General features: G+C 39.1%; 1 protein-coding gene and 1 pseudogene across 4 annotated transcripts in view; both read right to left on the minus strand.

The window, feature by feature from the left end:
• Nucleotides 1-12,667, minus strand: part of FRMD5 (FERM domain containing 5) — a 383,704-nt gene that overhangs the window by 278,420 nt on the left and 92,617 nt on the right. The gene's annotated exons all lie outside the window — the stretch shown is intronic.
• LOC126020906 (cytochrome b-c1 complex subunit Rieske, mitochondrial-like) lies at nt 5,426-6,239 on the minus strand (annotated as a pseudogene).

Here is a 12,667-nt window from a genome sequence, read left to right on the forward strand (position 1 = left end):
CGGATCAGAGAGCCAGGAGTAAGCTCTAAGCACTGCCAGGTGTGCCCTCTCAAAACAAAACAACAACAAAAGAAACTATTTGAGTAGAATCCTACTGATAAATGTTAACCATCTATTAGATTATAAAAATGATAATGAGATTTTTTTGTTTGTTTGTTTGTTTGTTTTGGGTCACACCTGGCAGTGCTAAGGGGATACTCCTAGCTCTATGCTCAGGAATTGCTCCTGGCAGTCTCAAGAGACCATATGGGATGCCGGAATTTGAACCACTGTCCTGCATGCAAGGCAAATGCCCTATCTCCATGCTATCTCTCCGGCCCCAATAATGAGATTTTAAGAATAGGAAGTTATTTTTACATGTTGAAATACTAGTGTCTTTAAAATATGCTGCGTGAAGACCTGAATTGAAAAATAATATGTGGTTGGATATAATGCTAATGTGCTGTATAATTTAAATGATAACTTTAATTTCTCTTCTATGGCAACAAAAATCATGGAAATAGGATGACCACTTCTTAGCTGTGTGTGATTTCTATAAAACTTTTAGAAATTTTATTTAAATTTAAATTAGATTTTCTTTTTTGGTTAGGCAAATTATAGGCTCAGGACAATTGGCCTGCAGACTGCTTCTCATATATTGGCACATTCCTCAAGCTAAAAACAGTTCTTACCCTTTTTGCAATAGTATAGCAGATCGAGCCTTACACAGAACCAACCTAGATTTGATCTGAGTCATACCAAAAGGTTCTGAGTCCTGCCAGGCATGATCTCTGAACGCAGAGTCAGATGTGCACCCCTCCCAAGAAAAAACAGAGAAAAATAATTCTTACATTTTTTAGGGGTAGTAAACCCAAAATTATGCAACAACAACAAAAAATATTTTACATGAGAAATTTTATGTGGTCTGTAAATCTAAAAGTACTTACACTAAGAGTTTATAAAAATGCTTGTTAGAGCCTAGGAGATAGCTCAAAGGACTGAAGGCATACCCGGCATACACAAGGCCCCAAGAACTCAGTCACATACTCTAAGAGAAATGCCACAGAAAGGCCTAGCTTTCAGAGTACCACAGGGGAAACGCTGATGGTTCTCAGCATTGCTGAGCCCAGCAAACTGCATCATCAAGTCCGAGTACCAAACCATCTGGCATATATGGGGTGAACACCAAATCCTCTGAGCATAGATCTCAAAGCCTTTATATATATGGTATTCATCATAGTGCTTGGGCCACAGTACATACTAAATGCTAGCTACATTGTTATTCATTTTAGTGTTACATTTTATCCTTCTCAATGACTATGTTCCTTGAATAATTTTAATTTCTAAACTGTGACAGATCTAATCACATTAACTATGGTCACTGTTCACTGCATATTATTTTCATCCTGCCTAGTTTAATGTCTCCTTTCTATGGTAAAACACACACAACATATATTCTTATTTTTAAACTTTCATTAATTTTACTAAAATCTTTAAGATTTGCTCTCTTACATTTGTAAGTATACCATATAATACTGTTAGCTATTAAATACATTATATAGCAGAACATATACCTAATGCAACACTATGTCCATTAATACATAATTACCCAACTTTTTTCTTCCAACCTGAAAATCACTGTCCAACTCTGATTCTCTACATTTACTATTTCAAATACTTGATATAACTGGAATCAGGCAGTATTTTGTCTCCTGAGATGGTTTATTTCACATTTAACATCCTTAAATATAACTATGTTATATATTTTTAAAAAATCCTTTTTGAAAGTTTTAGTAATATGTCATTACACATTTTTAATCCATTCTTTTGTAAATGGGCATTTAAATTTTTACATCATGGTAATTGGCAAAACTGCTCTATTAAACATAGAAATATTAGTAATTCTTTTGAGATTCTGATTTTAATTCTTCTGAATAAATATCCAGAATTAGGACTGTTAAAGTATACAGATTTTTAATTTTTTGAAAAATCTCTATAGTGGCTCTAATGTTTTACATTCCCACTAAGAGTATACAAAGTTCTAATTTCTCCATATTATTAATGCTGACTGTCTTTTTTAAAGGGGTTGGGAGACTTCAACTGGAGCACTAGGATCTGGGGACCATTTTCAGTGATACTCAACCAACTTAACCAACTAGTGGTAGTCAATGCTCAGACCCAAGGATGTGATGTTAACTGGACTCTGTAATGCCAGGGATGTGCAGTACTTTGGGATCACCAAGCCCATACCCAGTATCACTAGGGGGCTCCAAGGCTACACCTGACGATGTTCAGCAGATAAACAGTTCAATTTCAAGGATCTGAGTATGAGACAAATATTAGGTATACCCAGACCACCCTGTAGGTGCTGGTGGCCTCTAAGGTTGTACACAGCTATGTTTGGGAGGCCATATGATCCTGGGAATCAAACCGGAGTCTAGCATACACCCCAAAGTGGCCAGCCCCAAAGCACTCTTTAAAGTTATTTACCTCATATATAACTTTTACAAATGTGGTATAGTCATCAATTTATCATCATTAAAATAAAGCTCTCACAAAATCCTCTAGCAACTATATCCCATTATTGGTTTTTTTTTGTTTTTGTTTTTGTTTTTGTTTTTCAGGCCACACCCATTTGATGCTCAGGGGTTACTCCTGGCTAAGCGCTCAGAAATTGCCCCTGGCTTGGGAGGACCATATGGGATGCCAGGGGATCGAACCGTGGTCGCGATCTTTCCTTGGCTAGTGCTTGCAAAGCAGACACCTTACCTCTAGCGCCACCTCGCCGGCCCCCATTATTGTTTTTAACTCAATAAATGCACATACCACTTCACTTTTTCCAATATAACTCATATCTCTAGCCCTGTAATTCTCAAGAATTAGAATTCTCTGATCTATTTTATGTATCCCTGAGATAGTACTTCCTGGTCCTATGGCCTTCCTTAGATTATTAAATCTCTCTAAGCATCAGTCCCCTAATTTGCAAGTAATAAATGCAATAAACTAAGGTAGAAAATATATTATCTTTAAATGGTTCTTGGTTATTATTATTGTGCTTTTATAACACTAATAGTTGATATACTATAGATGTACAGCCAACAGTATAAATATTCAAATCTCTTTCTCCTAGTCATTCCTATATTTTAAAAGAAAACCAAATTAAACTTAAAAATTTGTTCCAGAGCTGGGACTATAGTTTGGTGGTACAGTACTTGCCTTTGCAAGTATGAGGTTTTAAGTTTGATCTGTCACATTATTTTTAAAAAAAGTCAGTTCTACTAAATACCCTTCCTAGGATGTACTCTACTATAAATATGAGATCTTTCAATGCACTATAACATCTTTTGTTAAATAACTGACTATTTCCACTATTTATCAGGCCTTCCATATGTAACAGGGACAGTGTCAGACACAATATATAACTCATTTTTTTGGACAGATTCCACTACTTTCTCATATATTTCATTGATTCTAAAATAACCAAAAAAGTAATCTAAAAGGTTGTTTTTTTGTTTTGTTTTTTGTTTTTGGCCACACCTGATGATATTTAGGGGTTATTCCTGGCTATGCACTCAGAAATCACTCCTGGCTTGGGGGACCATATGAGATACCAGGGGATCAAACCATGGTCCATCCTAGGTTAGTGTGTGCAAGGCAGAAGCCACCTCTCTGGCCCCCTGAAAGTTTTGATAATTAAAAAAAATCCCGCCAGCATGCATTTTCAGCAATTGCCAAAGATTAAATAGAGTGATAAATAGCTCTTGCAATGGCCTGATAAACTTATTTTACTTTAAATTTTAGGCTTCACCTTCTCTGTAAGCAAAATCCTTAGACATTACTTTGGTGCTAGTAATATCCTTGAGATACTATGTATGCATCTTTTCATAATCTCGAGCTAAAATAATAATTCTCAGGCTAAAAACATACTCATAAAAAGAGGATTTATTTTATTAAAAATTTCTTGCACTTTCAGTATAAAAATGAAGGCCTCAGGTATCTGAGCATTTTCTCTATTATTAAGCCACATCACTATCTCCAAACAAAGCATTTTTAAAATCCACAGAGCACTTCCTCTATGTATGAATACTTATCTGCCTTGTCTTAGTATTTGAAACTACCTTTAATAACATCTCTAGATCAAGTGAGATGTTTTTCTTAGAAAAGTCACATGTGGGGCCCGGAGAGATAGCACACTGGCATTTGCCTTGCAAACAGCCAATCCAGGACCTAAGGTGGTTGGTTCGAATCCCGGTCCCCCGTGCCTGCCAGGAGCTGTTTCTGAGCAGACAGCCAGGAGTAACTCCTGAGCACTGCCGGGTGTGCCCCCCCCACCAAAAAAAAAAAAAGAAAAGAAAAGTCACATGTGTAAAAAGTTCATATGTTAGAATATAGGCTAAATTTTTACTTCAGGCAAAGAATAAAATAGTGGTATGTGTTGAAGTATCAGAACTAGTTAAACATTAGAAATCTAATATTTCACACTTTATGGAAAAATTTTCATCTCCACATAAATCTTAATAACTAAGTTTAAAGATAATTTTGCTGCCAGAGACTAGTAAAGTTATAAATATGCCCTGAATATATAAAAATTCAACCAAAATCTATCAATCAATACATACAATTCAATAAGCAAACATGGCTTCTTTTGACTTATTTGTAAATCTTAAGACTACTGGGCCCAGAAGAACAAGATGCAAAATTACTTTCAGCTCCAAACCATTAAAAGTTTCTTTTAATCACCCACTCTGAAACTTCTAAAATCACTCCTGGCAGGCACAGGGGACCATATGGGATGCCAGGATTTGAACCACCATTGGTCCTGGGTCGGCCGCTTGCAACGCAAATGCTGTACAGCTAGCTGTGCTATCTCTCCGGTCCCACATTTTGAAGCAGAATAATAATTGTATTTCTAACGACCATGACAATGAGGAAGAGAGAGAGGGAGAAAGAGAGAGAGAGTGTGTGAGAGATAGAGATAGAGAGAAGTAGAATGCTTGTCCTGGAAGACAGGAAGGGGGTGGGAGAGGAGGGAAATCGAGAACATTGGTGACAAGAAAGTTACAATGGTGAAGAGTGGTGTACATTCATTGGATGACTGAAACCCAACTACAAACATTTTTATAACCACGTGCTTAAATAAATTATTAAAGATTAAAAATAAAAATAATCTTGTTTCTAAACTTTAGCCCCAAAAAGTGAATAATATTTAGTGCTATCTTTTTTTTTTTGAGCTAGCTGAACAATGTTCAACAGTGGTTTTACTAGGTGAATGCTAAAAAAGTATTTAACATTAAATTTACTTCACACTAATGTTTATAAATACATTAATAGCGATTGTTGGTATTTCAAATCAAGTAGCTTGAAGTGGAGAAGGCTTGTTTTCAATAACTCTTCAGAGGTACACGAAGACTGAAGATGAAGAAGCCTAAGAATTGAATCCACGTCTCTAACCAACAACCACTAAATCATCACTGGTGAACTCATATGAGGGAACTTAAAGGTTGAGAGGTGTGGTCCCTTTCTGATCCTGCCGATGCATCACAGTGCGACCCATGGCAAGGGCAATAATAGCCACCAAAATCTCCTGCATTTGTAATGGGCACACAACCAAGATGAATGCAAATACCTATCAAAATAACCCACTCGGTTTCTTTACTCAATCTAAGTCATGTTGTGGGTCTCAGCTGGGACACTTCAACGGCAGCTTCCTGGCCAATTTTCTTCTGGGTGCTATGCCGCACAAACAAGGGTTTGCCTCTCCATTTGAAAGCCATGTTCTTGCCTTCTGGAATATCAGATAACTTGATTTCAATTTTCAACATGGCTAGCACGTCAGCAGAAGTACTCATACTGGAAACAAATTGAGAGACAACGTTCTTGGCTACATATGCAACGCTGCCCACAGTAGTTGTTGCAGTGACCAAATAGGAAAATCCTTTTCTAGCAATCTTTTGAGATTTTGTAATACCTAGCACTTGGGAACGACGATAGTCAGAGAAGTCAGGCACTCTGGTGTCTGTATGAAAATAACGGACAGAAGCAGGAACGTTGAGGCCCACAGTGGTCGCCAGAGGTTGGCCCGCAGCCTGGCTGCATAGCAACTCTCGGCACAGAGACATCGGCTTCAAATCCAGCACTGGGGGCTTCGAGGTGGTGGGCACCAAGGCCTGCACTAGAGGCCGAGGCGCACCCACCACCCCGCAGAATGTAGCTGACAGGGTGCGAGTAAAAGGGCCCAAGTGAGTGGTGACCAACAACATGGCTCCAATCAACAAGATGGTCACAGGACGCCCTTAGGCCTGTAAAAAGGCATAGGAGTGCTATCTCTATTATATAGTCACTAACTGATGATTCAAAAGTCAACATTAGGAAACCCAAATGCCAGAAGAATTATTTGTTAAGGCTTCTCACTTTTCATATGAAAATGCCAAGGTTCCCTAAGGTAAAAACTATATATTTATCTTTTTCATATTTCAAAATTGTGCTGTAATGCTTTAGCAAATAGAAATTATAATAAATTTAAATTTTATTTTATATAAAAAATGTTCCATTCTGAGTGTGAGGGATCATGGCGCTCTGGTGTACTGAGGTAACTGTATCCAAGACTATAAGTGTAAACATTATTATAAACATATTACCTTAACTAGTATTTTTTTTGTTGGGGGGGGGGTTGGGCCACACCCGGCAGTGCTCAGGGGTTACTCCTGGCTGTCTGCTCAGAAATAGCTCCTGGCAGGCACGGGGGACCACATGGGACACCGGGATTCAAACCAACCATCTTTGGTCCTGGATCAGCTGCTTGCAAGGCAAACGCCACTGTGCTATCTCTCCAGCCCAACTAGTATTTTTAATTTCCTTACTATATAGTTTAAAAGTTAATTCAAGAGGACAAAACTATGAAGGAAATATAAGAACTCCTTATATTAAAGTTTTTTGTTGGTTTTGGAATTAGGGTCATTCAGTGGTGCTCAGAGGTTGCTGCCAAAAGTGTTCACGCAAGCAGTGCTGGAGATCAGAACCCAGGAAACTCAAATGCCAAGCATGCATTCCAACCATTAAAATTAGCCTCCAGTCCCTTCTTGCCTAGTTGAAATTCATGATTTAATCTTTCCAATTTGAAAAAATTCTGAGAAAAAAAAACTGAGGAGGAAATTCTCAATCTATATCCCCACCCACCCTGAATGATTCTTCCTGCTGTCTATTTCTATTAGTAACCTATTTCTTTTTTTTTTTTTTTTGGTTTTTGGTTTTTGGGCCACACCCGGCGTTGCTCAGGGGTTACTCCTGGCTGTCTGCTCAGAAATATCTCCTGGCAGGCACGGGGGACCATATGGGACACCAGGATTCGAACCAACCACCTTTGGTCCTGGATTGGCTGCTTGCAAGGCAAACGCCGCTGTGCTATCTCTCCGGGCCCTGGGCAAAACTCTTGCCGTAGAACCATAGGGACATAGAAGATGAACAGAATACGCACAAAAAAAAAAAGAAAGAAAAGAAAAGAAATAGCTTCTGGCAGGCACGGGGGGGGGGTAGTAACCTATTTCTATATTTCTATTAGTAATTTCTATTTTTATTAAAAACTCCTATTTAGTAATGCCTATTTCTATTAGTAACTCCTCTATTAAAATGAAAATGCTTCAGAAACAAGTTAAACGTTATTAGAGAATAACTTTCTATCTGGCAAGATGAGTAGAAATTCTTACTCTTCAGGAATGGTATAAGAAACCCTATTCAACTTTTGCCTTCAGACCTGCAACTGCTCCAGACAGAATCATAAACAAGATGATACTAGATCCTTGAAATCCCTCCAACAGGTTATGCAGCATATATGGCCTCCTGTTATAGCAGGAGCACTCTAGACCTCAAAAGACAAACATCTGTGCCTTAACACCATGACTTCCTCTAGTTTCTAAACACGGAGGCTGCTAATGGGTTCTGCTTGATCTCCTAGACTGTAGGCTACTGCTTATTTTGGAAACAGGGACTTTGAAATCAGAAAAATTTCATTGCAGTTCCCAAACTCACTACTACTAGCTTCTGACTAAGTATCTAACAAACTCTGATCTTACATTTCTTCATTAGAAGGGCGGGTGGTAGGGAAAGAAGGAGAGATGTTTTATGTTAAAAACAAAACTAGAAGCCGGAGCGGTGGCACCAGTGGTAAGGCGTCTGCCTTGCCCATGCTAGCCTAGGAAGGACTAAGGTTCGATCCCCCAGCATGGTTCCCCCAAGACAGGAGCGATTTCTGAGCGCATAGCCAGGAGTAACCCCTGAGCGTCACCTGGTATGGCCCAAAAACAAACAAAAAACAAAAACAAAAAAACCCAAAACTAATTTATCAGTCCTAGTTGAAGTTCATCTCCTTTCAGATCTAGTTGGCTCCTTTTATTCTGACTTTGTGTACACAAAACTATTATTTATTACTAATCAAATCAAACAAGTAAAACATCAATTCTAGAGCTGAAGAGAGAGTACAAAAATTACGTGTTATTTAAAGTTAAGTGTTAAGATTTACATGCGGTCAACCCCAGTTTGATCCCCAATACTGCATAGTTTTCTAAGCACCTAGCCAGGAGTAGACTCCAAGTTTGGATAGGGTAAATTGGATAGTCTTCAGCACAGCAGAGCTGAGTAACATGCATCCTTGGCAAACAATGAACCAATGGCTTAGTTGGCCAATAATTATCAGAAAGGCTCCCTCAATGCCACCTCAACACCATTTCAGAACTCCTTATCCCACATCATCCTTATGGGAAAAACAAAACAAAACAAAACAAAAAAATCCAGACCTAAAACAATGTAACTTCCACAAGGAAAATGTGAAATTATGTGTATGGGAAACCAGACTTTCTACTGCTATTTGGCTCCCATTTCAAACTTACACTAATAACAGAATTTATTGAAAAGATATTTTCCATGTTTAACAAGAGCCAAAAGATGAATGTTCTCATTTTTCTGATTCCCAACTTCTGCTTCAAGATTATATGGAAGATAAAAAATGTTTATAAATTTAAAAATTATAGCATTATATATACTTTTTTTTTAAAAAAGCCACTTAAAAATTATAGTTCTTCATGAATATTTCATACTACCATCTATTATATAACCATTATTTGAAAAAACTGGTTATAGAGACTACATATAGCTGAGACCTTAAATCCCCATGCTCAAATGAAAGAAGTAACAAAAAGAGAAACAAATTAGTTTACATGAAAATAGGAAAAAATGCTCTTTTCTGCTGAGCCAGCCTACAGACACCAAGGACTGTAATCTCTCCAGGACCCCCACCCGGTAAGATGTCCCCGCCCAACGAAGGTGGGCCAATTCCTGCCGTGTGATTGGGAACCCAGAGACTTATAAAGAACAGTGGCCATGCTCTCTGCCTCTTTTCTGCTGAGCCAGCCTACAGACACCAAGGACTGTAATCTCTCCAGGACCCACACCTGAAAAGCATGGTTGCTACACTCCACAGCCACGCTTATCTTGTAGCCCCTGAATTCCATTTCTACACATTGTAAGAAGCAATCTAGAGCCTTATCATGGAGTAATTTTGCAGTACACACCCATATTTACAGAAATCAAGATGGCTCCTCTAATAATCTAAAAATTAGGAAACAGCTAGCTCTTGCCAGGTATAGGGTTTGGGGAGGCCCCATACCGGGGCCCTTATCTCTAGCCTGAGGAGTGCTGGGAGGCTTGGCAGGCCCCCAGTCGCCCTTGTCTTTTTCCCCTGACTCCAGGCCTTCCCTGGGTGGCAGCTCAGATGGCCAGAAGTGGGTTCAGGTGGACTCTTAGTGGTCCTCAGGCTTCCCCCCTCCCTCTGTACTCCAGGGGGGAGGTGCATGGGGAGGATGGCAGGCAGACATCTGGCTTCCGGTTTCCTCTTTGATTCTGGAGACCAGCTCTTACCAGGTATAGGGTTTGGGGAGGCCCCATACCAGAGCTTTTCTCCCTAACCTGGGGAGTGCTGGGAGGCTTGGCAGGCCCCCAGCTGCCCTTATCTTTTTCCCCTGACTCCAGGCCTTCCCTGAGTGCCAGCTCAGATGGCCAGAAGTGGGTTCAGGTAGATTCTTAGTGGTCCTCAGGCTTCCCCCCTCCCTCTGTACAAAACAAAAAAAAAATAATAATGTTGAATTGTTTAAACTTCTTCCCATCCTAAATTTAAAAAATAAATAAATAAAATATTTTAGAGGTCAAGAGACAGCTCAGTGGGTAGGCATGCATGCCTGTCATGTGCTAGGATCATCATCACGTGGTCTTCCAAGACCAAACACAGTCACAGCCAGGTATACCTCTGGAGACCCCAAGAACCACCAGCTGTGGCCCTGTTGCCAACACTGCTGATTCAAATGAAGTCCTTTGTTTTGCCTAGCATGAAACTACCTGGCCCAATTGGCAGAGTTATCACTAGGAGACCACCAGGTCCTGAGCACTGCTTGAAAAGCCTCCATCAAAATATAAGAGAATGAATTCAGAATTTCAGTGAATGCCAAGAAAGAGTACTAAGAAGATCACAAAATTGAGGACTTCTCAAAAGACAGAAAATGGGTAGAATCAGATCAGAGAAACACTATCAGAGGAAAGGTGAGTTCTAAAGTATGCTTGTAGGTAGTTTCAGTGAGCTTCAAACTTAAAGTCAACCGAGTAAGAACAGATGAGGTTGTCAGCCAATCACCAGGATAAAAAAGATGAACCAAGACAAACAAATCCTTCTCTGGATTATGCTAGATGCTGTATTAGCAAAGCAACTTAATACAAGCACTTGGAGTTTATGCTGTTCTTGATGATAAATCAGGCCCTGTCCCATCATGATGTGATAGTCTTCTTCAACATAGCAGTTTAGGATATATGCTAATGGAGTCAGGAGAAGAGAGGCAGAAATAAGGAAGAATATTAGAGGATATACAAAAATGTTTCAGAAAAGTTATTTTTTAAGCCCATGTTTCCCAAAGTGGGTGAAACTGTCTACTTGAGACACTGGAACAATGGGGGAAGTGGGAAGGGGTAGACTCATGTGGAAGTGGAGAATACTTTCCACCTGTTCACTTAAAGAAGGTAGATTTCCAAACCCGAGCTAAGTGACTTATTTTTCCCCCTGAAAAGGAGATGGTAGGACAAATTAGTTTAGAAACTTCTGTTTTGGACAACTGCCAGAGTGGGCATCCTGACTAATAACCAGAGGAAGAACAACATTTTTTTAAAAAACTGATTTCTGGGTCATACCTGGCAGTGCTCTTGGGTTACTCCTGGCTTTGTGCTCAGAAATCACTCCTGGTGGGCTCAAGGACCATGCAGAATGCCAGGAGTCAAACCCAGGTTGGCTGCATGAAAAGCAAGTGCCCTACCTGCTATGCTATCACTCTGCCCCCCTCCTTTTTTTTTTGTTTTTGTTTTTGTTTTTGGGTCACACCCAGCAGTGCTCAGGGTTTACTCCTGGCTCTACTCTATGCTCAGAAATCGCTTCTGGCAGGCACAGGGGACCATATAGGATGCCAGGATTCGAGCCATTGTCCTTCTGCCTGTAAGGCAAATGCCCTACCTCCATGCTATCTCTCCAACCCTGGCCCCACCTTTTGAACATATAGACAAAAGAAAATGCCAGTTAGAAAAAAATGCTGCCAGCATAATAAACTCACATTAACTGGTTAAAGTGTTAAAAAGGAACCAGCTGCTTGCAACTGATTCCTGATTAGAAAGAGAACAGTTGTCTTTAAACTGCCTCTTCCCTGCTGCTGGTTACCACATTTTTGTATGTACTCTTACTCCCAGAAAATTGGCTCCTTAAAGCAACCTTGTACTTAATCATGACAAGATTTATTAAAGTGAAAGTACATACATCCTCAGAGAAGGCAGAGGTAACTAAAATTGTGGGGCTGAAGCAGTGGTACAGTAGACAGGGTGCTTTTGGACGATCAAGAGAGGTAAAAGGGGAAAAATGGTATAAAAATGAGGAAGGTCTCAGGAGCTATGCATACTTCTACCATTATCCAAGATACTTATTTCCATTTACTAAAATTAATAAATAAGTATAACAAGGATTTAATCACTAATAAATGTTTTCTCTCAAATATGCACACAATTTTAAAGGTTCACTCTGAGAAATCAAAAGGAAGAAATAAAAATTAACTAATTGTATCCATTGTATTTTGGTCACAGAGACAATAAATACCTCAGGTATTAGTGAAGGGTTCTAGAATGATGGTTAAAGAGAGTTCATATGTTCCAGCAAGTCTCCATTTAGGATTTAGAATAAAACCAGGAGGAAAATGTTTAATTGTAAATATAAAATATTTAAATAAATATTAAAATACCAGGGAGATAACACAATGAGAGTGTATGCTTTGACTGTAGAGCCCCAGGCTTGATCTCCAGCACCATTTGGTCCCTTGACATCCCTAAGGGATTAACCTCCAAGGAAGAGAGCCAGTAGTAACTACATTCAACTCTCTACTTCCTCATAATCATTAAATGAAGATCCCCCAAAAATTATAATTAAACTTCTTTAATAAGTTCCAGGAAACTCCATATTAGTACATAGTTCCAGGGAAGCACCAACTTTAAACCAAATTTCAAACTAAACCAAGTTAATTTGCAGAGAGAAAGAAAGTGTTTTCCTTTCTACATATTTAATTGTACAAGGCCAAAGTCATCTGTAAAATAATATTAAAAGACATATAATGAAAAGTAA

Source organism: Suncus etruscus, chromosome 10, assembly GCF_024139225.1.
Source record: "Suncus etruscus isolate mSunEtr1 chromosome 10, mSunEtr1.pri.cur, whole genome shotgun sequence".
NCBI classification, from domain to species: Eukaryota; Metazoa; Chordata; class Mammalia; order Eulipotyphla; family Soricidae; genus Suncus; species Suncus etruscus.